Here is a 25,292-nt window from a genome sequence, read left to right as displayed (position 1 = left end):
CGGTGCCTCTTGTGCTGAATTAAGATGCCAGGCTCTGGGGAGGATGGGAGGTATGCTCCCACATTCCACAGGAGGGCTGGTAATGTGGGGGAAGGGGGTGGCAAAAGCTTGGGTAGGGAGCTCACAAGGAGGGCGGCGCAGACCAGAGGGGATCTGGAGTGTCCAGTTAGATCTGCTGCGGCCTTGGGCATGTCACTGCCTCTCCTCACATCCCAGGGCACAGAGGCCGAGCGAGGTACCTGGACCGAGCCAGCAGAAGACAACCTGGGCAGGGCAGGGGTGCCCAGCGGCGCGACGGCCGCCTCCCCAAGCGCGCGCCAGGCCTCCAGTCGCTCCGGGCTTGGCCTCCCTTGCCGGGATCCTCCCCGCGCCCGCTGTGTGACCTTGACCCTCGGGCCCAGCCCCGCCGCCCGCCGGGTCCGCCGGGTCCTCCGGGTCCCCGGGGCCGGGCCGCGCTTTCTAATCCGGCGGGCGCTGGAGCGCCGAGGGGCGTCGCCGGGCAGCCAGGGGGCGCCGAGGGCTCGGGCGCCCCTCCCGCGGGGCCCCTGGCGGCGGGCGCCGGGGCGGCGGCGCGCGGGGCGCGGGGCGCGGGGCGGGGGCGCCGCGCTCCCCCCGCGGTGCCCAGGCCGGGGCGCGGGGCGGGCCGGGCGGGCTAATCCCGTATGTAAATGGCAGCCAATGGAGGGTGGTGTTGCGCGGGGCTGGGATTAGGGCCGGGGCGAATGGCTGGCAATCTTACTGGGATTACAGAACAAAGAGCCTCCCCGCGCTCCCGCTCTCGGCTCCGCTCCCCGCGCCGCGCCCCGCCCTCCGCCGCAGCCCGCGCCGGGGGTGGGGGCCGCCGAGCGCCAGCCCCCCGGCCGGCCGAGCTCCCCCGCCGCGGCCCCCTCCCCTCCCGCCCCGCGCCCCGCGCCCCGCGCGCCGCCCGCCGCCCGCCCGCCCCTCCGCGCGCCGCGGCGCTCCTCGCCTCCCTCCGGCGCGCCGTCCCCCATTCTCCCGGATTAATTAAGGAGGCAGCGGCAGGAGGCTGAGTCCTGGCCGCGGGCCGGGGCCGGGGCGCCGCTGGCAGGAGCGCTTGGGGATCCTCCAAGGTAGGAGAAACTTTTGCGGGGGGCGGGCGCCCGGGCCCTTCTCCCCTTCTCCCCCCACCCCCGTGGCCCCCGCCCCTCCCCCTCAAGGTGTTACAGAATCTGGGTCCGGCTTTTGGGTGCATCGGGAGGCACGTGACTGGGATTATAATTTGGGCCGGGGGAGGGGAGGGCCGGCCACCCCCACCTGCCGGGAGGGGATGGGAGCCGGGAGCTGTCACCCCCAGCCCTTCCGGGGGTGGGGGGCGCCCCGGGAGGCGGCGGGGCGCCGGCAGGCTGCAGCAGTTGGCAAATGAGGTCAGTTCTGCTGCCCGCGTTGGCGGCGCCAGTGTGGGAGCAGGGGGGGCTGGGAAGGCCGGTCGCCCCGTCCCCCGACCCAGCCCACCGCTGCCCTGCCCCTGTGGGTCATCTCCGGCGCGTGCCCCCCACTCACCGGCTGAGTCTGACACAGTCAGCGCTGCCCCAGCGCTGTGGCTCCTGTTGGGGGCTCCGGGGAGGGGGCTGGCAGGAGTGGAGGCAGCTGGACCCGTGGTAGGGTGGGGAGGAGACTCAGGATGGCAGTGGGGAGCACAAAGGGTTCAGAGGAGTAAGTTGGGGGGTGGCCTGTCTGTGGGTGGTCTCTTGAGTTCCTGCAGAAGGGCAGGAAAGCCAGTGGAGGGGCCACGGGGTGCTTGGAGCCTGTCCTGAGTCCCGGGAAATGATGGACTTGACACCTATCTTGGGCTCCCTGGTGCCCACCTGCAGCAGGGAGAGAGCCGTGCTCTGACTGGCGCCCAGGCAGAGGGAAACCTGCAGCTGAGTTCTGCCCTCCGGAGGGGACCCCAGCTCTGGATGCTGGGTTTGTAGCCCGGCTTCCCAGGACCAGACCTGGGGTGGGAGCCTCCGTGTCCCCATCACAGCTGAAGTGAGGAAGTTCAACATACAGGGGTCTCCCTGCCAGGCACGTGGGGGAAGTGCTGGCCTTGGATAGAGAGTGGACTGAGTGATGTGGAGTGTGTGGCTACCCTGGGAATACCCCGGCCTGGTAGCTGGGGTGAGGGGCAGGCCTGGACAATTTCTGGAGGAGTGGGCATTTTGGGGGGGGGGCCCTTCTTACTGCTCACAGAAGAAGGAAAGGATGGCGGGGGCTGCTCTGAGCCCCTGGCCATCATCTCCTGTGTGTTTGGTGGCCCCAAGACGAGGACTGCTCATCACTGACCCTGGGGCCTCGGGGCTTTGGGAGGTGCCTCAGAGCAGCCCATTTATTTCAGCACCGTCATTCCCAAAGGGGAAGGGCACCGGCATCGATTATTTATTCAGAGCAGTAGGCGGTGGTGGCTGGGAGTCTGGTCGCTGCTGGCGGGGAGGGGCTGGGCACAAGGGCAGCCAGGATAGGGGCGGTCAGGTGGCCATCAGGAGCCATCAAGTGTGGGGCCCAGGAGGAGGTGAGGTAGACTCTGACCTCTTCTGAGCAGAGCTGGGAGGACCAAGGGACAGACCTGGCTTTGGATGTCAGATAGGATGTCAGAACCCCCAGCCTGCTTTTGGGGTGTGGGAGACTTAAGACCATACCTCGTTCTGTGCCTGTGCTGAGGGTGACCTAAAAAGTCAAGACTTTGACTCAGAAGGCTCAGAGGAAATGAGGAAAGGTTGGCACTTCGGAGCCACTCACTGCCCGTTCATTCAAAAGGTGCAAGAATTTAGGGCCGAAGGTTGCAAAACTGGGTCTTGAAGACTGCATTGGAGGGGCGCGTTTAACCTACTTTAGAGGGCTCTTCTCCAGATGCCGGCGGTAGGGTCATTTATTTGCAGATACTTTTTTCCTGTTCATTTAAGGCAGTCTCCCAGAGCCGGGCTAGTCTGACACGGTGGCAGTTAGTGCTTGGTGCTTGGAAATAGTGGGCATGGCAGGCTAATGACGGGCCTCGGCAGCAGCTCCTGTAGCAGCCTGCTTGTTCCCAGCACTCATGCATCCGGTTCAGTAGACACCCTGGTTGTCAGAGACCCCAGGTCAGGGTTTCAGGGTGACGTGGGTGGCGGCTTGGGACATTCGTGTCTTAAGCGTGACCTTGGAATGTCCATTCTCATTCTGCGTCTGGGTCATCTCTGCCTCTCACTGGCCCATCCACTGCTTCTTCCAATCCCAGGGCCTTTGCACATGCTGTTCCTCTTGCCTTGAAGGTTCTTCCCCCCTTCCCCTGAGCCAGGTGGGGGCTTCCTTTAATGTCCCCACCTGGCTAGAGTGAGGGTAAGGGGTTATAGAATTTGTCTCTTCCCGCTCCTGTTAGGACTTAACTCAGCTGTCATGTCCTTCGGTTGGAAGCCTTCCAGGGCTAGGGCTACTCTGAGCCCCAGTGTTCATGTAAAGAGTGAAACACCCATCTGCCCACTCGCACTAGGGCTAGGACAGGGAACAGAGGCTTACTTTTGACTCCCTGGTGCTCCGGGGCTGGTCCTCAAGTACTTGTTAAAGAGCTGGCTGCCTGAGTGAATGAATGAAATCCCACCCCAGAGCCTTGGCCCAGATTGCCGAACTGACTCCCTCCACTTGCTCCTAGATTATCCCATCTCTGGAGCAGGGTGGTGGGAATCCCAGAGCTTTCCCTGAGCATCCTGCTCCCTGGCTTCCAGGGGCCCACTCTCTCCCCCAGCCTATGACTTCTCCCAAACTTGAGCCTGGGGCTTTACTCTCCAGGCATCATCCATCCTGCTTCTCTTACCCCTTCCACACTCAGCCATTTGTGGGTATCTCACTCTGTTGCCTGGCAGCCAAGGGACATAGCCAGGTTCCTTGGGACCAGCCAGGAGTGTGTGGCCAGCTCCATGGGGCCCACTGAGACTTCCACTGGCCCCTGGGAATAAGATTTTCAGGGTTCGTTCACAAACACCGGGAAGTAGAGCAGGACCCAGGACTCGGGCCCTCCCAGACGGTGTGGGGCCAGGTGTGGAGTCTTGGGGAGCCTGGAAGGGAATTCCCAACAGGAACTCATAAGCAGGGGTGGAGTTGGGGGAAGGATTATTTTATGTGGGAGAATTGAGAGGCAACCCTGGTCAGAGACAGTGAGATACTTCCCCCTCATTGGTGGCAGGGTGACAGTAGATCCCAAGGACAGGCCTAGTTCCCTCCCTGGGTGCCCAGGTTCCTCATCGGCAGGGGTGTCTGCCTGGGACTGTTGTCTGTCATCCTCATTCTCACTAGGCTGGAGACCTTGTCATTTCAGACTCAGTGCTCTGGGCGATGGCAGATGACAGCGAAGGGACTCAGGCCTGGGGGGAAGGTGGTGCAAGGGGTTGAGCCCTTGTTCACTTTGGGGAGAGTAAGATTTCCTGAATGGGCTAGAGGAGGCGGAGTTTTGTGTGTGCTCGGGTTTGGGGTGACGAGCTGGAGTGTCCGAGGCAGTGAGCAGAACTGTCATTCCAGATACCCTTCCTTTTAGTCCCGAGCTGGGTCTGGTGACCCAGAGCTATTTGCGTGCCCACCTGTCTCCCTCCTTCAGGACCACCTGCTTCGGTTGCCAGATTTAGCCAGTAAAAATAGGGACGCCTGGTTAAATTTGGATTTCAGATAGGCAACAGATAATGCAGTGTTGGGGACATAACTGCAATAAAAACTTAATCATTGTTTATTTGAAGTTCAGACTGAATCTAGGTCTTACATGTTATCTGGCAGCCCTATAGCTGCAGCCTCCGGGCATTGAGACTGTTGGCCTGAGGAGGGGTGTGAGGGCGTCGCTGGGGCTTGGAGATGGGCTCAGGGCCCCTCCTGAGGCTCCTCAGACTGTCTGGAGTGAATGTGAATCAGTCAGAGCCGATTCTAGTCTCCTCATTCAGACTTTCTCGTGTGTGTGGTTGAAGGGTCCAGCTCTCCTATTTGAGCCTGGGTGGCCTGGGGGAGGAGGCTCAGAGACCCCCGCTGTTCAGTTTTCTGAGCCGCTCTGGTTCATGTGGCCTATTAAGAGATACTGAGAGGAAAAGGGAAATTGCTGGGGACTGTTGCTTCGCGGGGTGGGGGATGAAGGAAAGACAATTCAAAGTCCAAGTGGAGAGAGGCCTAGAGGGGCTTACACCACAGAAAGTGCGGCCCTGATCTGTGGGCTGTCTCGTATTTATTTAGGACCAGGTTCGGGGGACGTGGGCAAGAATGTGGAGGAATGTACACATGTGGGGTGTGTTATTGTCTGGTGTAAGCTAAGCTGGAGTGACCAGGGCTATTGCTTGGGGGGCTCCATAGTTCCCACTAATCAAAGCATATTGTCTCTACCCCCTATTCTTACCTCACTTTCTGCTAATCTTTCTAAGTAAGATATTCTAGCTGATCTTGCCAGTCTGGCCATAATGTCCGCCTGCTGTTTTCAGCAGATACAGGTTTCCCATTATGTTCCTCACACCAGGACTTTTGCCCTTGGTGAGAGGCCCCCTCCTGATCTACATTTTAGCTTGACCAGCAGGAACCCTGGGCAACAGGATAGTAGCCCCCAGAACAAAGAGGGTAGGGGATTCCACAGGGGACACCCTGGTAGACCCCAATTTGGGATTTACAGTCAAGATTTGCAAAGCCAGGCCTGAGCACTGGGGGCCATTTTGCTGATACCCCCCCCTGAAGTCTTGGAGTTCCTGGGAACCCCGATATGGGAGGGTCCTTGCTGGGGTGGTGATGGATTTGAGGGCTGTCTCCTTGAAGGGATGCCTGGTGAGTTCGGCATCATGGTTGCTGGGGGATTAACCACCCCCCCAAAAGCAGGACCCCCTTCCCTGCCCCTGTGCTGCACTGAGGTCCCTGGAATGGGGGTAGGGGTTGGCCAGGAAGTGAGGGATGGGAGTCTTATGACCAAGTCCCCTCTCTCCAGTCTGACCTGTGTGTTCATATGTAAAATGGAGACAGGTGGCATTGTGTTTTTAGGGTGTGTGGTGTTACATGGAGGGGGCTCCACGGCATGGGTGTGTGGGTCACCTCAGGCCAGGTTTGGAGTGGAGCAGGATGGGAATCCACAGGTGCAAGGACAGAACTTGAAAGATTGGGCAGCTCTCAGGTACTGGCCAGGCTGTGTTGGGAGGGACGGCAAGCAGGGACGAGGCGGGGTAGGGGGGTGCTGCAGGGGGTGCTGTGCCTTTACCCTTCTGGGCCCATAGCTGGAGGAGATCCTTGAGGCTGCTTTGCTGGCTGACTTCTGTCAGGTTCGGTCTCAAGGTATATTTTTTTGCTACTGGAAGAATCACTGCAAAAGGGATCTGTATCTGTTCACCCAACCCTCCCCCCCTGCACCTGATCTGTGGGGTCTCACTTAGGTCCTGGCATCCAGCCCCAAGCTGGCACGGAGGAGGGTTCACCCCGCATGATCTGTATGCTGTTGCGGTGGGAGGGGTAGTCAGTGAAATGCCCAGGTCCTAGGTGTACTGTCCAAGGAGCTTGGCTAGTGTGCTCACTCACATCGCCAGCCCCTGTTGAGACACAACGTTCTATCACCTCAGGCCCATTTGCAGCCAGCCCCCTCCCCTCCCCCCATCCCTGACCCCCCAGTTGTCTGGTTTCTGTCTCTGTAGTTGCATCTTCCAGTGTTCCATAACCGCAGTCTCACGGTACCAGCCCAAGTCTGGCTTCTTTCACCAGCTAATGCACAGCAGCAACTGGTTCCTTTTGGCTGCTGAGTAGTATTCCCTGTGTAGATCTGCCTCCAGCCCCACCCACTCTCCGGGCCTTGGGGGTCCAGCAGTCCTGGCTTACCGCCCCTGTGCTGGCCTGGGACCACCCAGAGGAGGGCCTGCCTTTTTCTGATGTCTGCACCCTATCCCCTCCCCCGTGACAGCTGACCCCGAGCCAGGGGAGCTGCACCCCTCTGTCCCCAGAGCTGGAATTTCATCCTCTGGCTCTGGTGACTCACACACAGTGAGCCTCTGATGAAATTACACCTGCCTGCGGCTGCCCTTGGGCCTCGGAGCGGGTCCTCCCTCCTCTCATGCAGGTGGGCTCCTGGGACAATTGATGCCTGAGCATTAGGGCCAGGACAGCTGGGGGGGCAGGGGTAGATAGGGAGCGAACCGTGTATGCATTGAGGGATCTTGTCTGTCTCCGTGTGCCCACTCCCCTGGGAGTTGGGGCGGTGGGTAACTGATAGTGTGGCCCTGGTCTTCACTCCTGGAGTTATTTAGTTTGGGGCAGAAATTGCAAGTTTTCCTGCTTCTGGGGAATGAGAGGTGGGCATTGAGGCCAGCCTTGCAGTTGGGAGGTGATTTAGGGCCTAATGGACAGGGCTGTGTGACCTCAGGTAAGTGACTTCACATCTCTGTGCTTCTGTTTGGTGCCTTGTGATTGGGAGCACAGAGCATCTGGTTTGCAGGGCCAGTGTGAGACTCAGCAGGGGTGACACAAGCCTGTGGACTACCACCGCAGGGACCAGGCTTCCAAGGGGAGACCTCCAGTGCCCCATGTCCCCCCATGTGCCAGAGTAGGGCACCTTTTATCTGAGTTACGTATTAGGGCTCACTAAATTGTTGGCTCACCAACCATGGGCATGACCCACCGCTGCTTGTGGTCACACGGGTGGTTCTGAATGTTCGAGCAGCCAGGATTGAGATTTCAGTGCTGGAGTCTTTGCAGTTGGTCGTAATAGCTTCTAGTTGGGCCAGTTCCATCTAGAAAATGGGGGCTATAGTAAGTCCTCTGAGGGGTTGCCTGCTGGACTTCTTGAAGGAGGAGGAGCAGGCAAGGCTTTGTTGGTCTTACCTGGGTCATGGCTTCCTAAGAAGAAGGATCTCCCTGGGTGATAACCTGCCCTGCATGGGTGTCTTGAGAGATATGGGGGTGTTTTAAACTTTGGTTTTTGTGAGGAAGTCATTAATTTATCATTTTTTTTAAATGAACTGGGCTGCTCCCAGTACTGTGTCCTCTCCCGCACCCTACCATTGCCCCCTGGAGGGACTCAAGCTGGACTCTTCAGTCCCACCTTGGGCTGATCTCAGTGGGAAGCATGGAGGGATTGAGCTGGCTTACCCCATGCAGAGGGCCCTGGGTGCTCCTGGGTGGTTCCCCAGAGCAGGCAAGGACCCCTGTCTGCCCACCCACCCAGCTTCGGGGTGGTCCGTCCCGTTCCCCCCCCCCCCCCCCCCCCCCCCCCGCAGGCTCCCAGGGGGTCTTGTGGCTGGACCAGTCTGGAGTCTCCCTCATGTTTATGCAGGAGCTGGTTTTTCAGGTGTGGCGGCTTTCAGCAGAGGCCCAGGGTGGGAGAGGTAGGGCCTTTGGGAGGAGGTGGTTTTCCGTGTGCACCCTAGTTCTCACTTGGGAGTGCAGCCCTCTGGGCGGGTGGGCTAACCACATCCTCCCTCTGATCCTGGTCCATTGCCCGCCTGCCTGGGGCAGCTGCTCTCTGAGATGTTCTCAGCACTTCCAGGGGAGAGAAGGTCTTGGTTGCCTGGGTGTGGGCCAGTGCCCCTCTGGGGGACTCCTCTACAGCCTCCAGGCTTCCCCACTCCTCAGCTGGGTACCATGGAACCATTAGGACCTCTGAAGCCTGGCTGCGTGGCTTCAGTCAAGTAACTTCACCTCTCTGAGCTCATTTGAACAAATGAGGATGATTAGCCCTTGTGCTGCAGGGTTCTGGGAAGATCATTGCATTCAGGTGGGGGAGGGATGGTCACCATCACTATTAAGCGCATTTCCTCAAGGTGTCATATGGTGACCTCAAGGCTGGCCCTTAAGGATCCCAGACCTGTTCAGAGAGGGATTGGATACCGTCATGCCCTGCTCTGTGGTTAGCAGTTGGCCCTCCAAGACACACCCCCTCTGCCTGTGGAACTTGGGGTATGCTGTGCCTCAGTTTCTGCTTCTACAGTTGGGTGAACCCTCAGGGTAGAACTGGTTAGTCCCATTGACCTGTCCACCCCCCACCCCCTTGGAGCATGTAGTTGGCATCACCCACTCCCCAGATGCCCGGCCCTGGGCTGAGGCTGGGGCTCGGGCTCCCCAGGGCATTGCCTTGTGGCTGGTGTTTGGAGGCAAACAAGGAAGGTACACAAGCCTGAGGGCAGCCTGCAGGAGGTGACTTTTTGGTGGGTTCTGGAAGATTCGGACCCAGGATTAGTCAGGGCTGGGCATTCTGGGAGGGGTGGAGGTGGCCAATAGCAAGTCAGGGCCCAGAAACAGGGAATGACTGGGTGCAAGGGGTGGAGTGAGCACACCACTCCTCGGGATCACTGGTGGCGGCAAGAATGGGGTTCTGGTGCGGGCTTTCATCCCACTGCCCCCGTCCCAGGCTGGGCAGGGCCAGGCCCTCTCTGTTTCTGTGCCAGCCACGATGCGCTTCCCTCAGTTTCTGAAACACACTGCTCCTCGCTTCTCACTGTGCTGTTGCTTCTCCTTGGAACATGTTTTAATGTGCCCTGTGCATTTCTTTGGACTGATTCTTTCTTGAGGTCTCAGCCTAGATGTTACTTCTTTCTGGAGGTTTCCTCCTTTCAGTGTGTCAATTGCTCCTCTGTGTTCCTATAAGCCCTGAACTTGCCCATCCTGATCTTCATCAAGAACTGTGTTCTAGCTGCCCTGTACTCAGCTGTCACCCTGGGATTTGGGGCCATGTGTCTTGTCCCCCCACATACTTGCCCAGCACCTGCCTGGCGCAGAGTGGGCATCCAGAACAGAGTGGATGAAAATTAGAAGTAAATTAGGTGTGTGGGCATTTGGAGTGGGTCTTTGGAACTTGGGGACTTTCTCCACCCTTCAGTACCACCTCCCCCTGGCTCACCCCCAGGGAGCTGGGGGTGAGCTGCCTCTGCTGCCTGGCTCCCAAGGCATCCAGAAGGCAGGGGTGATGATTGGGGGTGTGGGGTGCCATGTCTCTATGGGCTGAGTGTACAGGGGGATGGGGGGCGGATCTCCCTCCATGAAGGGCAGCTGGTGTGTGTGGAAAGCACAGGTGTGGTGCCTCAGAACAGTTAATCCTCTGGGTTATTTCGACACACGCGCTTTCGTGCGGGCACGTGTGTGTGTCGACGCGCGGGTGTGTGGCATCCTGGAGGCCCTGCAGAGGCCCCTGCCAGATGCCTTGATGCTTAGCTGAATTCTGACTGCCATCCTGGGATGAGTGCTGCCTGGGAACAGAGTCCCCTTTCGTCTGGCCTGGTGGCTGAGAGGGAGTTGAAAACCTGACTATAGAGGCTTAAAGAGAACTAGAGTTGTTCCTCCGGAGGCCAAGCCCATGGGTAGCCAGGCTGCGATGGGACTCGGTATGTCAGGGACTTGATTCTTTTCCTTCCTAGCTTATTGGATTTTCTGTTATTTTTAAATTATTTTCTTTACCGCTTACAGTTCAGTGTATTTTCATGTATTCAGCACTCTCTAAATTTTTTTTTAAAGATTCATTTATGCATACAAGAGCTGGAGTACAGGTCAGAGGTGTGGGGAGGCATGAGAGGATTTACCAGAGACCGAGCTGGGAGCAGAACAGGCAGACTGACCGATGTACAAAGCACACTGCTGAGGGGAGTAGCGGGCGAGTCAGGAGAGGTCTGCTGCGCCATATGGGTAGCTCCTTGGCCGGCCAGGGGATCGAACTCAAGCTGCGGTGGCTGCAGACAGCTTCATAGGTTGTGTCTTAACCCCCTTGTGCCACCAGGGAGGCCCCTCAGCATTCTCTAATTTCAGAGCATTTTTATCACCTCCAAAAGAAAGACCAACCCATGAAGTAGTTCCCCTCCACTCCCGCCTCACCTCTGCCCCTGACAACCACATATCTCTTTCTGTCCCCACAGATTTCCCTATTCTGGACATTTCACATATAAATGGAATTATATGTGTGGCTTCTTTGACTTAGCATAATGTTTTTGTGGTTCATCCCTCTTGTAGCATACATTAGAATTTCATTTCTTTTAATGACCAAATAATACTCCATTTAATGGATATACCACATTGTTCTTGTTCATTCATCAGTTGATGGACATTTGAGTTGTTTCCACTTTTTTTTAAGGATTTATTTATTTATGCATATAAGAACTGGGATGTAGGCCAGAGGTGTGAAGGTGAGAGGATTCACCAGAGACAGAGGGGAGCAGAACAGATGGATCTACTGAAATACACTGCTGAGGGGAGCAGCGGGCAAGACAGCAAAGGTCTGCTGTGCCATGTGAGCTCACTGGCCGGGGATCGAACTCATGGTATAGTGGCTGCCAATAGATTCATAGTGCTGAGACTTAAACCTTTGCACCACCAGAGAGGCCCTGTTTCTACTTTTTGGGTATTGTGAATGCTGCTGTTACGAACACTCACCGACGTCTTTTGTATGAACTATCTTTTAGTCTCTTGGCTGTATACCTAAGAGTGGGCTTGCTGGGTGCTATGGTGTCTGTGTTCAACATTTTGAGGACTCGCCAAAACGGCTGCACCATTTTACATTCCCACCAGCAGCAGGGTAACGAGGATTCCACCTTCTCTGCATCCTTGACATCTTTTATTATAGCCATCCTGCTCGCAGGATGTGCTGTCTTGTGGTTTGGATTTAGCATCTTGGACTTTGTGTGCCTGTGCCTCACAGTCACAAGGTGGCTCTGCCTACTCCCCCCCACCCAGCCTTCATACCCATGCTCCAAATGTGGGGGAAGGGGTTAGGGCAGAACCCTTCTCCCCTCAAAGCTTTGCCCTCATGCACACCCTCCTCAGGGACTTTTAGTGCCATATAGGTCGGACCTGGGTCACATCCCACATCCCTAATGTCCTATCCAGCAAAGGAGCTGGGAAGACAGAGGCATCAGCCTCCTAGTTCCTCATCACACAGACCAGTTGGAATGTCTTCTTTTTATCAGGAGCAAAAAGAGGAACATAGAAGTGTGCTTTCCAACCCTCCAACAGGTACGGTGAAGACTGAGATCGTGGGTGCCAGACTCTGCTGCAGCTAAGTTACAACTGCCCATCAGATACCCTAGTAGAGGACAGTGTCGGTCACCTCCCCACCGTGCTGACTCCCCCCCCACCCAGAGACCTCCGTTTTGCTCAGCCCAGACCTGTACTCACTTTGGTCCTGCCCTGAGATCTTCACGCTCTCCCCTCCCCTAACCCAGAGTAAACTGGGCATCATCTCACCTTTAAGACCGGCTGGAATGCTCATACATGCCTGGTGGAAGTGTAAGGTGGTCTGATCATTTTTGGAAAATAGGTTGGAGTTATTTAAGCTACAGTCACACTATAACATTCACCATCTAAAAGTACTTGGATTTATTCAGTGGCTTTTTGTATATTCAGAAGGTTGTACAACTATCATCAATGTATAATTCCAGAAAATTTTTATTACCCCAAAAAGACACCCCATCCCCATTAGCAGTCTCTCCCTATGGCCCCTACTCCCAGCCCCGTGGCTACCACTAATGGTGTCTCTGGATTTGAGCACCTTTTTATAAAGTTAAACATACACTTATCATATGACTCAGCAATTCTATTCCTAGGTATTTACCCAAGAGAAATGAAATACTTAGGTTCACATAAAACCTGAAGAGAAACATATAGCCGTTCATCACTCAGCATCTATAATTATTCATAATTGCCCCAATGTGGAAACAATCTAAATGTCCAGCCAGGGTGTGGGTAAACAAACCTGGGATACTGTTGTGTGGACTACTAGCCGCCATGAAGACAAGCAAACTCTTGATATGACGCATGAGTCGCAGAAACGCCAAGCTGAGTGGCAGGCGGGGGTCCAGAAGGCCACCTCCTACGCAGTTGTGTTTATGTGGCATTTTGAAAAATGCAAAATTACAGGAAAACAGAGTCCATCAGCGTCGCCTGGAATGGGGTGGGGAGGGGGCACCTGGGGTGTGTATGGGCTGGTCTGTGTCTTCGCAGTGGTGGGGGTTATCTGACTGCATTTATGAAAACTCAGAGCTTTACACCAAAGAGTGAATCTTTATGTATGTATGATACACCTTGGCAAAAAAAAAAACCAGCCAGCACTTGGTACCTGCCTTTTCTGGATTAAGCCCATTTCAGGTTAACCATTCCCTTTGTTCTGGCTGGGAACGCTTTCCCTTGAAGGGGTAACTATCGAGCTGTGTGGCCTGGCTGTCAGCACAGCTAATGTGATTCACCCCCAGGGCTGGGCCGAGCGTGCCCGGGTGTCCCTGCCACCCTCCGCAGCCCGCCTTTGCCCTCTGCTGTTCCCAGGCCTCCTGTTGCTCTGTGCCAGGGGCTTTTGAGCCATGAACTGTTAAAGCTGGAAGGAACCACAGAATACATTGACCTTTTCTGTTTTAATTGGGGAAACTGAGGCCCAGTTGACTAAGACACTTGACTAAGGTTCTGGAGGTTTTTAAACTTGGTTTAAATTTAAACCAAGTCTCAGGATTCTTGATCCAGACTCCCTCACCTTCCTACAGGTGCCCCTGGCCTCCCATGGTTGCCTGCCTTACAGCAAAACAGCAGGTGGGAGTTTTTTGAGCAGAGCATGGTAGACAGGAAGAAGTTGGGAGGTGAGCGTGGTCAGGGCACGGGAACACCCCAAATGAAGAGAAGCTGCAGTGGGGTGTATGTGTGCACGTTTGCTGATTCTGCCCAGAGGAGGAGGCTGGTGGGTGGTTGATTGTGAAATTGATGCCTGGGGTCAAGGAAGAGACAGTGATAACTGCCTGGGAGCCCAGGGCATCACCTTGTTTGGGTCAGGTAATTCCCAGTGCTCAGGCTCTGCTGGGTAGGGCCAGTGACCCCGAAGTGCCTCCTACAGGAGAGACCCCAGGAGCCTGGGTCGGGGCAGGTGGGTGTCAGCAGTGAGCTCCTCTGAGGGGTGGGCCTAGTCTCAGTGATGGAGGCCCCAGGTCAGTCTAGTGCTGGTGTTGAGTCACTCACTACCCACAGTGGGCAGTGTCCATTCTCTAAGAGCTGCTGAGTGCTCTGGAGACTTCTATGAGACAGGACTTGGAGGTGGGGCCAGGCAGGTGTGGTGGCAGCTCTGCCTGCAGCCCCCAAACTGGACTGGCTCCAGGTGGCCACCACCCTTCTCAGGGAGCCAGTCCAGGGCTCTTTCAGCCCTGCCAAGAGGGGTCTCTCTGCAGGCCTTGGACAGCCAAATCCCTGGATCTGAGTGGTGGGGCATGTGGCTGCCAGGGGCCAGGCCTGGGACACCTCCCCACAGACCTGCCTTTCTGTGGGGATAGAACTTTGGAAGAGGGGTGACTTTCCTCTTCCAGGCTTCAGATGGGGTTCCTTTTTAGGCATAAAGTCAGTGATTCCCGTGTTTTCTCCGCTGGGCATCTGCTGCTGCGGCTGAGTGGGGTCAAAACTGGTGACTCAGAGTCTGGGTCTGTGTGGAGGCCTGGCAGCTCCCTGCATTCTCCATAACCTGCCCTGACATCTTGGAAGGAACATGATATTGGCGGCACAGGACCCTTCCATGAGTTCCTTCTGGTTTTCCAGGCCGTGGTGCAGCTGGGATGCCTGTCCTCGTTGCAACCCGGAGAGGAGACCCACCCTTGTCCTAAAGCCCCTTGCCCTGGACGCAGGGTGGGGGAGGAGGGGTAGGGAACCTTCCAGCCTTGGCTAGTGTCTGTTGGGATCACTGAGCTGTGCCCAGGGCCTGCTCAGCCGGGGGCCAGGCAGGGGTCTTGGCTCATGTCTGCTCTGTTTGGCAGACGCTTTGGACCAGCCCCCCGGTCCATTCCAGCTGTGTGGCCTTGGGTAAGTTGCCAAGTCTTTCTGAGCATCCATGTTCTCGTGCGGCAGTGGGAGAGCCACACGTGCTTATGCACTTGTGGGGTCACCACGGGGCTTGTAAAGAAGGACCCTGACAGCAGTGCTGGGCAGTCCCAGGGGTGCTGCTGATAGTGTGGGTGGGGGAGCTTTGGGAAAGGTGGGGTTCAGCTAGACCCCAGGCTAAAGTGGGTTGAAAAGCTGTTGCGACCTGACTTTCACCTCCCACTGCTGTGAGAGAGGCAGGGGCCGGCAGAGGACCGTGCATGTCTTCCTCTACCGGAGGAGGAGCCTGAGGCCTGGGAGGGGGTGGGGGGGCGGGGGGGGGTTATCTGGTGACACAGCCACGAAGAAGGGCAGTGTTGAGTTGTGTGCGTGAACCTGTGGACTCACACGAGTGCGGAGTCCCAGCGCCATGGGGTCCTTGTGTAATTGTGGGAGGTCACCCACACTCTAGATGTGCTGCCAGCTGGGTGGTGGTCCTGCCCTGCCTTCCTCCCGGCCTGCTGGGACATCAGAAGTGATGAGGTGTGGAAGCTTTGAGGAGCGGACATGTTGCCCCCTCTCGAGCCCTCTGGTCACTAATCTGATCTGACCCCTTAGTCCAGCAGGATCCCATAGCATCTCACAGATGGGTACAAGGCCTGGGGTGTGTATGTGTGGGGGCTACTTAGGACTGGGGCTTGGGGACCCCCTGGAATGGGGATCCTGGAGGGATTTAAAAGAGCAAAAGGGACAGGGGCAGAGGGTATTCAGGTTGGGGTCTGGCCAGGACGCAGGAAGGATTGTGAGGGGCAGGGTCACCAGGGGGCTGCTCTCAGTGGCTCCATGGTGAGGGGAGGAGTCCTGGTAGCCTTTGCATCTGGGGCTGAGGGTGGGAAGGCCCAGAGAACTTCTAGCCCAAGTTCTCACTTACAGATGGGGAAACTGAGGCCCAGAGAAGGATGGCCCCTAAGCTCCACTTTGGGGTGGCATCTAGAGTTAGGAGCCAGGTCTGCTGATCTCCAGCAGGGCATGGCCTTTCCTGGGGCTCCTTTCTCCTCCCTGCAGCTCGAGGCCCAGGCTCTGGGTTGGTAGATGCCAGCAGGAGAGGGAGGGAGCAAGCCAGCTCCCAAGGGTGGGGCCAGGCTGCTGTCTGGGATGGGGGCCAGGCAGGGCTAGGGCCCTGGGATTAGATCACCCACAGGTGATTAGCCCTTTTCTGCCCAGCACTTCACAACAAGAAAGGGCCTGACGCTCCTCATCACAGAGCCCCTCCTTCTGAGAAGGCGTATTTATGTCTGGAAAGGGGGCTCTCAGGAGACACGATCCCCTCGGGGACTGGCACTGGCCCAGTGCTGGTTTCTTCCCACCATCTCCTGTCACCCAGCCCCCAGGCTCTGCAGATGCTTGCGAGCAAATGCATATTTGCACACTATTCGGATGTGCTGCTGAGGGAGGATCAGCTGGGACTGGGGGAGGGGTGCCAGGCCTGCATTCTGATCCAGCGCCCCGGCACGTGGGGAGCACAGTGTGATTGTGCTGCCAGTTAGCTAACCTGGAGCTGATGTGAGGAAGGACAGCAGCTCGGCAGGTGATGTCAGCTAGCGCCATCATCACCACCATCATTGCTGTCCTGGAAGGAGCCGGCCCAGGGCCAGAGCCTTCTCGCTTATTTGCTAGGCGTCCTCACAGCGCTGAGAGCAACAGGATTAGTGGGCCTTGTGGGAAACTGAGGCATGGAAGTGATGGCGGCCCAGACTCCTCACATGGAGCCTGCCAGGTGTATGGTGGGACTGGAAGTGCCGGGGAGGGTGCTGGGCAGAGCGGAGGTCATCTAAGTTTCATCTGTGTCTCCTGCACTCGTAGATTTCCAGTTCCTTTTAGTAACTGGTTCATCTACCCAGCAAGTATATATGGAGTGTCTGCCACAGTGCTGGGGAGCAGCCATGAGAAAACAGTCCCTGCTCCCACACATGTTCCATTGGGGCCTGCCATCCCCCTCCACCTTCCCAGGTTGGCCTTTGGTTCCAGCCTCTGCCATCCCACGCACACCTGCCCATCCCATGGAGTGAGCCTCCTGTGGGGTGCTGGTCATGGGTTGGCAGAGAGCCTGGGTGCAAGGGCTTTTAGCTGTGGCAAACTCTCTCCTGGACTTGGAAGTTTTGGGGCCCGTGTAGAAGGACCTGGGAGGAAGGGATGTGTGACTCTATCCAACTCTATTTGTTTGGGTTTTCTCATCCTAAAGAATGAAACACTCTAGAGCCTTCTCTACCTCCTTTCTTGATCAGATCCTGCAACCTGAATTCACCCTTCTACCCCCTTCCTCCTCTGCACCCGCTCCCCGACTGGCTGGCCACCCCAGCCCTTGTGTTATTCTAGGTTCCTTGACCTCCCTCCTGAATCCTAACCTCAGACCTCTGAACCCCCACCCCAGGACCCTGCCCTTCTCCCCTCCTCTGACTCTCCCTTACCCTCATTTTCCCTCTCATTTCTCCCACCACATTCTCCCCAGGCAGCCTTTGCTTCCCCCTGTATCTTAGATCTTATCCCTTCAACCAGGAGCCCCTCATCAGGCCCCCTGCCACCAAGTCCCTGATCTCCCACAGGTGACTGTGGCCCTTGGGATTTCAGACTCATCAGGTCCCCAGCACCCTGTTCCCTGCTGAGCTGAGAGCATTGTCATCTATGCCATCATTAAAGCTAGACACCTTCCAGGCACATCTTTCTTGGGCTACCCCATCTGCTCCATCACAAAGCTCTGCCCTTCTTGGTCAGACTCACCCTTCCCTCCAGCCTGCTGCTGTCATTGCCTAGGAAATGCCATGGCTGACTCAGACTGCTGCAGAAACTTGGCAATGCCCAGTTCTCAGCTCCAGCCCTCGATCTATCAGGACCGCTCAGCTGGCCACGTCTTGCCCCATACTCCAAACCTTTTGGAGTCTGTGCATTACATGGTCCTTGTCCTGACCCCACTGGGTGGGCCCGTCTCTTTGCCCACCACTTCCTGCCCCTCCTGGATGTTTCAGCCAGGCAGAGCCCAGCTCAGGCTCCACCCCACCCACTGCCCTGCTCAGGCCCCACAGCGACACTTGGGCGGCCCAGGCTGGTGGTTGGGTTTCCTGGGCAGCCGGTTATTTGGCACTCCTTCAAAGGGGTCTGGCCATGTTTGCTCAGCATTTATTTCCAGGGAGGTGGGTGCTGCGGAGGGCAGCGTCTGGGCACGCTTCCCTGATCCCGCCCTTCCCCCTCCGCCCCTGCACACTCCTGCATGATGTGACCATCCTCTCAGCTCAGGTGTCAATCTCCAGGGAGTCTCCTCTGATCCCCACCCGCCATCCTGTGCATCTGGCGTGTCAATTGTTTTTGTCTTTAATTGAAATATCATTTACTGACAGCAGAGTGCATGAATCTTAACTGTCCAGTGTGATGAGTTTTTACCTGTGTATGCACCCACATTGCCACCACTCAAATTAAGATAGAGCACAGCTATGCTGCTATCTTTGTTTTCCAATAGTCTATTTCATTGTAATTGTCCTGTTTCCTCCCAGCCTGGGATTCTCAAAGGCAGGAGCCTGGCTATTGGTTCCAGAGCCGTGTGTGATGAAGTATGAGGGTATCGGTGTATGTACGTGCATGGGGTGGTGGTGGCAGGCGCTGTGGCCATGGAAACGTGTGTGTTTTGAGCCTGGTCAGGGGTCCTGCTGCAAGGCCAGATGCCCCCTCTGGTTGGGACAGGGGTTGGTCCCATTCCCAGCGAACGGCCTCCACAGGGAGCCCCGGCCCCACCCCAGAGGCCCCTACTGACTGGGGCTTAGTCTCCAAGGCCACGACACCAGTTGCCATAGGCATGCGGCCCTAGTTGGGATTGCCATTTCTCATCCTGGTCACGCTGGCGGCGGCGCCTCTACCCGCCCACTGGGAGCAGGGCCTGGCTTTAAATAACAGGGAGAAACCCGACCCGAGAGAGCTGTCTGCCCACCAGAGTCCAGCCTCCCTCCTGGTGGTCCAGGCAAGGGGGAAGCCAGACGCCCTGTCCTGCCAACAGCACCAGTCCAGCTCTCTAAGGTGAAGAGAAGGGGTGAAAGCTGAGTTTGAGGATTCCCCGTGTCTTAGTGGCCAGAGCCCAGACATGGCCCTGGTCTGGTCCTGAGGAGTCTGGTCTGAGAGGAGACTGTCTACCTTCATGAACCCCATTTTCCACCTCAGAGGGATAAAGTCTTGCCTCCTGGAACCCTGGACTTTGGGGTGTTAGGGCCGGGCTTCCCAGGGCCAGGCCCCTGCCCCAACCCTCCCCCCAACTCCACTTCCTCCTGGGGGACAGAAGGACCCCCTCCTTTTCCCTAGGAAAGTGGCCTGAGGCATGTGCTTCCCTGGACCTCCCTCCACCCAGACCTGGGCCTGCTTTCCTGCTCCAGGCTGGGGCAGCTGTGCTAGTTGATTACTTCTTTTTTTTTTTTTTTTTTTTAAGAACGAGGTTTCTGTAACTTCTTTCCAAATTGTAAAAGTGATACCTTCTTATCTCAGATAATTTTCAAAACCCGGAAAAATCAAGAGAAGAAAAGTCACGGATCCCGCCCACCGAGAGGAGCATCCCAGGGGCCCCTCCAGGCCTTTCCAAGTGTACGAGAACAGTCATCTGTGCGATGTGGGTTACAGCACCATGGAGCACAGAGATTGTCTAGCGTCCCTTTGTGTGTGTGTGTTAGTTGTGTTTTGGACATGCTTTGGCGAGATGCCTTTGCACATAAATCTTCATGTTTCAGATGATCTTGTCAGGCTAAATTGATGGAAGTGCTGGGCCACGGGTGAGAGCCTAGTCCATCCTCTTGAGACCTGCCAATCAGGTGGCTTTATCACTGGCAAAGGTGAGCTGGGGATCCCATACCCAACATCCTTTTAAAGGTTTTTTTTTTTTTTTTTTTATTGAGAAGAAAAGCTATTTATGATAAGTCAGCAGCTCAATACATTTTTAGAAACCAAACCACCCAGAACTAGCTCTCAGATCGAGAGCAGGATGTTCCCAGCCCCCAGAAACCACTCCCCTGCCCCTTGCTGTCCCTCCCCACTGATGCCCATCCCAGCTTCTGGCAGTGGGATTTGGCCTGTGTCTGAGCCACACGTGAATGGAATCCTGCAGCTTGACCTTCGTGCCTGGATTCTCTCATCCTGCTTGAGAGGTTCAGCTGGGGTTCGTGTGTAGTTGTGGTTTGTTGATTCATCTGAGGTCTTTCGTATAAACCGGACGCCGGGGAGGCAGAAGCCAGCTCCTGCGCACTGCACTGAGAACTGGATGCCCTCTGGATCATCGCCCGTTTGCACAGAAATAAAGTTTAATTCCCCAAAGGACCTGCTCTAGTGAGTAGGAAAAGACTGTGTGACTGGCGCAGCAATAAACCCCGGGGCGGGGGGAGCACACCGTTAGGGCATGAACCCACGCAGGCATGCAGAGATCTGGGGCACCTGTCCCCAGGGCCTCGGTTTCCCTGATTGGATGAGGGCCCCATCCAGCTCTGCATGCTGTTCAGTGTGTGCTTAGAAGTGCAGAGAGCTGCTTTTCTTTTTTTCCCCTCTATAATTGTTTGCTACTATTGGTAAAATATACATAACAAATTTATTTTTTTAAAGATTTATTTATACATGCAAGAACTGGGGTACAGGCCAGAGGTGTGGGGAGGGTGAGAGGATTCGCCAGAGACAGAGTGGGGAGCAGAACAGGCAGATTGACTGAAACACTGCTGAGGGGAGCAGCAGGTGAGACAGGAGACATCTGCTGTGCCATGTGGGTAGCTCCCTGGCTGGGGATCGAACTTGTGCTGCAGTGGCTGCGGATAGCTGTGTCTTAACCCCTTGTACCACCAGGGAGGTCCCAACAAATTTCTTTTTAAATAATTTTCCAATGTACTGTTCAGTGGTTTTAAGTAACTTCACATTGGTGTGCAACCATCACCCCCATTGGTCTCCAGAACTTCATCTTGCTCAAGTAAAACTATACACCCATTACAATTACCCTCATCTCCCCCTCCCTGAGAGTTTATTTCCACATAGTTATAGTTGGTTCTTGAGATCCTATTAACCAATTTGGCTCCCTTTGTACATAAAGCAAATGTGGACTACCTTTGACCTCTGTCCATGTGCCCCCCACCCACCCCTGGGCCAGGTGACTTGTGGAAGGATCCTTAGCAAATAGTGCCCATTTCCCCTTAAAAAAAAATCACAGAACTACAATGTAAGAAAATAAATTAAATTTTTAAAATGCATAAGATGAAATCTTGCCAGAAGGAAAAATAAATAAGTAAATAAATCACAGACCCTCTTTAAATAGGTTCTGATAAGTAGGCAACTTCCCCTTGCAGGTTTTCCAGGAACCCAGTCTCTTCTGGAGCCTGTTCCCTCCGTCTTCCTGGCTGGGAAGTGTTTCCTGGTGTCGAGCCGAAGCCAGTGCCCTGTAAGGGCCTTGCTGAGCGGGATGTGTCAGGGGGAGGGACAGTCAGGCCTCTGTCTCCAGATGTCCCACTGGCAGGAAATAGGCATTGGTTTCAGCAGGAAAAACTGATTTGATGCTTGGACTTTCCTCTAAGGCAAGGATTGAGGGACAGTGGCATTTATCAGGAGAACCTGGGAGACTGAAGTCTTTCAGATTAGATTCCAGGGGGAGGGGAGAAAAAAGAATAGATTCTGATTCAATTAACATTATTTAATCCACCCAAAAGTGCAGTGAGGTAGGTCTGATTTGTCCTACTTTGTACATGAGGAAAGCAAGGTTTGGGGCATTAAAGAATTGGTTCATTAAGCTAGCTCCCTGCAAGGCTGGCCTTTTCACTTGAACAGTTCTGGCATCAGGGTGCTCAGAAATTCTTGGGTTATTTCACTTTTATTTATATTTTATTTCATAAATTATTTGGAAGACAAAGAGACACTAACTACAGTAAGATAATATAAAGAAGACAGTATAAAAAAAAAGACAGTATAACAAGGTCGTGGGCTAAAATAGATTTCAGGATGTGAATCTCAATAGGAAAATGTGCATCCTAGTCTCTGTTCCCATTAGGAATATATTTGGTCGCAAGGAACCCTATAAACAGAGATGTGGGTTTCTTCCTATAGCAAGAAATGTGGAGGTGGTGGCCCAACCCAGGGCAACTGTTCTGTGGCTCTTTCCTCCAAGGTGGTGGCTCTGGCTTCTCGCCTAAAGGGGCTGCCTGCCACCAGCCCTGAGGCAGAGGCATTGAGCAGCCACATTCACTGGGGTAGATCATAAAATGGGGTGCATGCTCTCTAGCCATCAACTGGAAAAGGGGTCCTTGATCTCTAATAAAATAGACCAGAACACAAAAACATATGGGTGACTATAACTGGTAAAGGCTAACTTAATAAGTTGCTTTCAACTGCAAGGGAAGAAATCTCCACTAAAAGTGGCTTAACTGTCACCCACCCTGAAGCCTGGAAAGGGGAGATCGGTCAGGAAGGACCAGGTTCTCTTCTACCAGTCACTCTGTGGTCCTCAGGTGGTGACTTGGAAGTCTCCTGGGCTGCATTTTCTTGTTCCTGGTCGCCGTCCTGGTTGAGGGTGCAGAAGAAGCAGGACTACCCTAGTTTTTTTTTTTTTTTTTTAAAGATTTATTTATTTATGTGTGCAAGAACTGGGGCACTGGCCAGATGCGCAGGAGGGTGAGAGGACTCACCAGAGACAGCAGGAAACAGAACAGGCAGACTGACTGAAACACACCACTGAGGGGAGCAGCGGGCGAGACAGGAGAGGTCTGCTGCGCTGTGTGGGACCCTCACCTGCCGGCTGGGATCGAACCCACGCTGCAGAGGCCATGGACACCTTCATAGCACTGCCCTATGCTCAACTGCCTGCGCCACCAGGGAATACCCAATTACCCTATTTTTAGTCCTTTGCTAAGAGCAAGGAAAACTTTGCTAAGGAGCCCTTGTGTATCAGTAGCCAGAATTGGGTTCCATGCTTCTTAAGCCAGTCCTAGGAAAGGGACTGGATGCCTTCATCTAAGCCACAGAATCCCAAGATTTGCTACCGCAAGTACCTGCCAGGACAGCAGGGGAGTTCTCTCAGCAGGCAGGAAGGCCCAGTTGACCCTTGTGCACTTGATATAAGTCCAGACTGCCTGCCATGCCGTTACATTGCAATGGAAGTGAATATGAATTTGAAAACACATGTCTGGACTTTTATTGGGAGTGCATTTGGTTGGAAGTAACTTGATAAAAAGAGACTTGAGGGTTGTTTTCTCCTGTAACAAGAAGTCTGGAGGTGTGTGGCCCAGCCCTGGAGCAGCTGCTCAGAGACATCAGGGGTCAGGGCGCTATTCTCTGGCTCCTCTGCCTGGCTCTGGGTGTCCAGGCATCGTGGCGGGTGTGAGACCTCCTCCGGCTGCGCTGGCCTGCCTGGAGCCAGCCCGAGCCAAGGGGAGCCATGGCAGGCTTGCTCTGTTCTCTGCCAGCAGCAGTCTGGGGGGTCATTGGGGAGGGGCAGGAACTCAGGACCTTGGGCAATTCCATCCCCCAGGACAGGAAATGGAGTATGCTAGTCAGGAGGGGGTGAGGCTGCTGGGGAGAAGAGAAGCCCCCCCCAAAAGGGAGAGATTTCTTTTTGTTTGTTCTCTCAAGCTTCTTTTTCAAGAAACACAAGCATATGGCAGCGGATGGTGCGGGGGCCGTGTTTGGGTGGTGTGTGCTCTTGCCTTTGCCTTTTGCGTGGTTGAGTGTATTTTTCTTCACCGGCTCCAACTGGTACACAGGGCAGTGAGACTTGAGTCAGAGGTGCTCCCCAGCATCCGGAAAAATCTAGCTCTTTCCAGTAGTGGTTCTGGGGTTTCCAATGGGAAAGGAACTGGAGAACTTTCCAGCAAAGGCTAAGCTTTGCAAAGGTCAGAGCTGAGGATTATATGTCCACGGAAGGGGGTTGAGGATGTGGACCAGGATTTGTGGGTGGGGTATGGGGTAAAAGGGAGTCCTGGATTCATTCCTGAGGCTGCTGTAACAAATTACACTAAATTTAAAACAGCCAGCATTTATTTTCTTGCAGTTCTGGTGGCCAGAACAAAAATCAGTACCACTGGGTCAAAGTCAAAGTCTCCGCAGGGCCATGCTCCCTCTGGGAACTCGGGGAGAATGCTTCCTTGGCGCTGCCACCTTCTGCTCTGTCAGCATCCCTTGGCTTATGGCCCCCTCCCTCCAGTCTTCAAGGCCAGCACCTGTAGCTCTTTCTGCTCTATCTTCATGTTTTCTCTTCTCAGTGTGTCAATGATGCCTACATATGATGCCTTTTAGGACCCACCTGGATAATCCAGGGCAATTTCCCTGTCTCAGGGGCATTCATTTAATTGCATCTGCAGAAGTAGTTTTTCCATGAGATGACTTTTACTCATCCAGGGATTGGGATGTGAATGTCTTTTAGAGATCGTTTTTGTGCCTATCACAGAAGAATGAGTGCCCATTCTTCTAGTTAGGCACTCCCATAGCTCGTCCTGGCTAGGAATAGGGGTGCAAATGGATACCTCCAACTGACCCACCCCTGCTGTTTCATCTCAGCTCTGCATCACCTGTGCATTCACGTGGATACCCAAACATGTATCTGAGCTCTCTCCACCCTACCCGCCCCCAACAGCTGTTATTTGGGGATGCACCTGCATCTGCATGGTCTGCCTTGAGATGTTTTGGTTTTCTATCAGTGCATAGCAAGTAGCCCCAAACTTAGCATTGTCAGACAGCCACCATTTATTACTTTAATCTTGTACAGTTTTGACTTGGCCAAGTGGTTCTTTCTTTGGATTCTCCTACAATTACAGTCAAAAGGTGGCAGGGGACAAGGTCATCTCAAAGACGTCCTTGCTTGCTGGTCTCTTGTCTGGCATGGGTAAGAGCTGGGTCTGCTCAGGCCTCTCTAGATCTGCCTGACTGCTCCGGCATGGAGGTTTCAGTATGGCTGGACTTCTTATCTGTCAGAAACAGGAACCCCTAAAGTACAGGCTCCAGCTCCGGGGCCACGGATGGAACAGAGCACAGAGTTCACTGCCAAAATCTGGTTGTGTTCCAGCCCTCGCACTCACTGAAGCCCCTGCACATGGTCACTTGTACCCCAGGCCTGTCAGCACACCTGGGCTCCACCATTAGCCCTGTTCCTGTGAACTACCAGTCTTGCCTGCTCATTTTGAATAAAAATGTCCTGCCTCATAATTTTGGCTTCTTCCCCCTTAAAACGGGCTCCTACCCATCTTGCCTCACTCCCAGGACAGAGGTGACAGTGCTTGTGCTTGGGGACAGAGGGAGGTGAGCAGCCAGGCCCCTCCAGGCTGGGGAGGGTCCCTGTCCCCACTGGCTGAGGATGGAACCTCATGCTGCCTTTGCCCATGCTGCCCCCTCTGTACAAGTGCTCCCTCCTCCCTCCCCACCTTCTCCATGTCTCCTGATTTTTCCAAACCTGTTAAACAACCCCTCTCCTTGGAGAGTTCAGGCCCAATTATGTGTACCAGACTGGTCCTCAGCAGGCCGAGGGACACAGAGAAAGTGGGCCCAGGAGCTGGCAGTATCAGGGGGGCTACCCATGCTGCATTTTGACAGAGGAAAAG

The 25,292-nt window shown here is 55.1% G+C and overlaps 1 protein-coding gene across 5 annotated transcripts in view; it reads left to right on the top strand.

The window, feature by feature from the left end:
- Window positions 1–964: 964 nt before the first annotated feature.
- Window positions 965–25,292, top strand: part of GTF2IRD1 (GTF2I repeat domain containing 1) — a 96,373-nt gene continuing 72,045 nt past the window's right edge. For 4 of the 5 annotated variants that reach the window (XM_054693604.1, XM_037506805.2, XM_037506804.2 and 1 more), the window contains exon 1: window positions 965–1,091. The gene's annotated coding sequence lies outside the window, so the exon portion shown is untranslated. The remainder of the gene's footprint in view (window positions 1,092–25,292) is intronic. The other variant, XM_037506806.2, reaches the window with a different exon arrangement.

The sequence above is a fragment of the Talpa occidentalis genome, unplaced genomic scaffold (assembly GCF_014898055.3).
Source record: "Talpa occidentalis isolate TD23 unplaced genomic scaffold, MPIMG_talOcc4v2.1 talOcc4.12, whole genome shotgun sequence".
NCBI lineage: Eukaryota > Metazoa > Chordata > Mammalia > Eulipotyphla > Talpidae > Talpa > Talpa occidentalis.
Note: the sequence above shows the minus strand (reverse complement) of the source record. Positions and strands in the feature narration are given on the sequence as shown.